At 39.3% G+C, this 3,863-nt stretch overlaps 1 protein-coding gene across 1 annotated transcript in view; it reads right to left on the reverse strand.

Annotated features, from left to right (window-relative positions):
• Positions 1 to 1,485, reverse strand: part of LOC102208760 (ATP-sensitive inward rectifier potassium channel 10-like) — a 12,935-nt gene extending 11,450 nt beyond the window's left edge. The window contains exon 1 of the mRNA XM_005728954.2: positions 1,152 to 1,485. The gene's annotated coding sequence lies outside the window, so the exon portion shown is untranslated. The remainder of the gene's footprint in view (positions 1 to 1,151) is intronic.
• Positions 1,486 to 3,863: the final 2,378 nt, after the last annotated feature.

Consider the following 3,863-nt stretch of genomic DNA (forward strand, 5'->3'; position numbering starts at 1 on the left):
GTGTGTGTGTGTGTGTGTGTGTGTGTGTGTGTGAAAATGAAAGAGAGGGAGAGGGAGAAATGAGTAAAGTGGAAAATGAGAGCACACAGACAGAAGGGGAAAGAGAGAAAGATCTGTGACAAAAGGCCCTCATTAGTATTCTGGAGTGAGGAGTAATCCCCCTCCCTCCCCTCCAGACACACTCACACACACTTTTCTCCCCCTTCTTATTTTATTTGTTATTTCTGTTTTTTTCCTTCTGTCAAAAAATTCATTAAGATTCATTAAGAAATAAAAACTTTTTTCTCATCCTCTAAGCGTCTTTTTACTGACGATCTAAAGTTCATTTATTAGACGTGTTCTCCCTCTTTAAAGATCAGATTTGGGGAAATATAATCGACAATATCATGCTATAGTTTCATTGCGATGGAGATGCGGGGAAGTGTAAACTTCTTCAAGTGTTGATCAGATCTTCACCAAAAACTGTTGATTTACCTCTTTTGAGGCAGCATTGAACCTTTTTTTAAGGTAAACTGAAATAATAAACTGGAGCAAATATGCACAATAATAAACCTTCTGCCTGGTTTACACTGTGAAATAAACTGAACTCGATTTGTATCCACAGCTTTCAAAGCATTTTTAAATTTGTTTTATATGGTATGTTTTACAGAGATGGAAAGAACAAACTGATCATTGCTGACAAGCTGATTACTGATAAAATGTCCATCTATCTATCATCTTCCGGAAACCAAGATATTAAGAGAAACACTTTAAGGAACTGTGAAACTTTACTTCAAAATGCAGCACAAAAAGACAAGTCCCCTTTATTAACTTTTTATTTTGTAAATGATATATTCAAGATCGTTTATGCTACTGTCATGGATTTTTGTGTTTTGCAACCTCTGATTGTGCAAGGCAATGCTCTCATGATCTAATTTGCAGTGTGTCAGCATTTTCTGAAATATTGTTTAGGTTCAACAATACATGTAGTAAAAAATCAAATCAATTTAATAAGCTCAAATGTATAACTACACACATCTACACAATCGCTTTGTCCTGGAGAATTAATTCCATGGAGAATTATTACTTTACGAGTCTAATGATCATCGGGTCCAACTCTGATTTATTCTTTCGTATTTCCAGCGCACTTTGTTGAGAATTCATTTGCTTACCTTTTCAGCGCAGGCTGCAATCTAATTGACCCGTACAGAGAGGAGTTAGGAGCCTGGAGCCTCAGCCTTTCGTCCACATGGCTGCTTTGTTGTCATGCTCACAGGACACAATTGGGACTGTAACTCTGCAGGAGTAACTTCAACACCCTGCGTCCCACGACACTGATACACCGCTGAGGAGAATTATGGAGACAGTCACTGGCTCATCGGGCTCTTGTTTCGGACCCAAAGCCCGCTCTCACTGGCTACAAATTCTTCCCAAAGTGACAGGACTTGGCTTTATAACAGGCCCCTCTCTCACTGTTCCCCCTGAGCTCTCTCATTCCTGAATCCCTGTTGCGTCCTGAAAGTCTGTGTAATTGGTGTAATAATTGATCGCCACTCCCCACAGTCTCCCTTTTTCCTTTTTTTTTTATTAAAATGACACAAAGGGCCATGAATACATCATACAGGCAGCACACCAGATTCACGCAGAGAGAAATAAACACACATGTTCAGTGCCTCGCGTGCACATTCTGCACAAACGCACACAAGGACATGTGCACGCGCCAACAAATGGCCCTAACAAACCACCCCCTGCAGCAAACCCACACACACACAAGTACACACACAAACACTCTTTTAAGGGAAACCACAGAGCACCCTATTCATTTCTTCTGTGCCCGGCGTTTGCTGTGTCCAAGAGCGTCTGTACGGAGCATCCTGTTAAGCTCCGCCACATAAAGAGGGGCATCCGTGAGGTGAATACAACCCCATGGTTTGGCTCAGGAGAGGGTGACAAAGCATTATTTAATAGAAAGAGGACCATTGGTCAATGAGGACCATTGGTCACATGTGCAGAAGAGTCCACTTTGAACAAAGTGCAGGATCAGCCCTGAACTTTATTTTTGTGTTGTTAGTGTTGCCATCAAGATGTTCTATTTTAAAGCAACACTGGAGCCTTTCTGTATTACCCCCGACCGCCTAAAAAACAAGACGAAGAGGAAGAGGAAGTCAGTACGGTGGAAACTAAATAACCACTGTGAAACTGTGTAAAAGTTTTCTGTGTATTCAAAAGAAACGGAAAATATGTGTGATCGTGGCAATGCAAGCGTGTGGCCTTTGAAGAGGAAGGAAAAAGATAAGATTAAACCACGCTGTCTGAACTTTTCTTACGCAGTCAGTTTTTGCATGCACATCTATAAAGCTGCAGGAGCAAGAATCCTAAACTCAAAGCGTAGGCTGAAGCAGCATGAACGTTTATTCTTCTCATTTGTGGCAGTTAGTTGGTTATTTGGTCCTGCATTTTGCAGGGCATCTCCACACAAGGTTCTTGTACTTCAACATTAGTGTATAAGCGCAAGAATTATAAAGTGTGTGTTAGTTTATAAAGTTTAAAGTAAAAGTAGAAGTAATAGTTTTCTTCAAGGGTTGTTTTGTGGTCACAGTGACAATCAAGCTCTAAGTAATTTAGCCTGAAAATCCAGTTATTACAACACAACAACATTCGAGCATTTAGCCAAGTATTTCACTTTGTTAAAATAATGCATGCTAACCTGCACGTGCATTAATAGCCCCGCAGTCTAGAGTTTATCTGTTTTTGGCAGGTATATTATGTGCGGAAACTACCTTTATTAACTATGTAACTATGTGAGGAAAGTATCTGTCCAAATAAAGTTGCTGTACTGCACACTAATTATATGTAAGTTTGTGCACTGAACGTAAAGTCGACCCTCAGTGCTAATTTTACCCCAACCTGTATGAGCATCACTCAACCCACATTCAATTTCCTCCACAGTTCTTGTAAATTACAGTCAGTACTTCTGACTTGACTAGGAAGTTGGACCAAGCAAGGGGGAACGATAAAAATATGGCTTCCCTTTTACTTTAAAACTTTATCTTTATTATACCACTGATGTTTTTTTTCTCACTTAGTTAAAAAGTATTAGTATCAACATATTCTAATTGAAGATATGTCATCAAATATGGTACCTGCAAAAAAAGTAATGATCTCACCATCTTCTCTTTTTGAGCATGACTTTGATCATTTAAAACCTCAAGGTGCTGAAGTACTCGAGACATCGAGACATACATGCGTGCATGCATGTGATTCAGTTTCAGTATGAAAAGCTGTTAAAAAAAAATCAGCTGTTTACCGTTTTTTCTCTTCATGCGCATGCTAGGGAAAAAAAGTAGGGGTGTGTGTGTGTGTGTGTGTGTGTGTGTGTGTGTGTGTGTGTGGTGGGGTCAGTCAGTGCTCTTGGCTCATGTTAGCTGTTAGTGGTGGTGTTGGTGAACTTACCTCCGCTCTTTAGAAACTCTTTTTCTCACCCTCCTTTTTCTCTCTGCAGCCTTTTATCTGATTCTCTCTGCACATTTAGTTGCTGTTTTGCTGTTTTTCCCACTTCCTTCCGGTTCTTACTTCTGCTTGGTGAATTCACTAAGGTGAAAACACAGACATCAGGTTACAGAGAGTTTAAAAAAAACTTGTTGCCAATATTCATGACAGACTTACAAATTCAGGGTTTATTTAAAATGTAGACTTGGTTCATTCATTCATTATGTTTAGCATCCAGCATTATGTAATTATGATGCCGCAATAATAACAATAAAAATACATAATATCATACTATGTTTCATTCAATATCTGTCAGCTTCAGATGAGCTTTAGGCAATAGACAAATGGATAGATGGATGTTTGATGTTTTGTTTAAAAAATAGTAGCTGTGCAAG

Source organism: Pundamilia nyererei, unplaced genomic scaffold (genome assembly GCF_000239375.1).
Source record: "Pundamilia nyererei isolate P.nyererei 1_Seehausen unplaced genomic scaffold, PunNye1.0 scaffold00031, whole genome shotgun sequence".
Classification (NCBI taxonomy): domain Eukaryota; kingdom Metazoa; phylum Chordata; class Actinopteri; order Cichliformes; family Cichlidae; genus Pundamilia; species Pundamilia nyererei.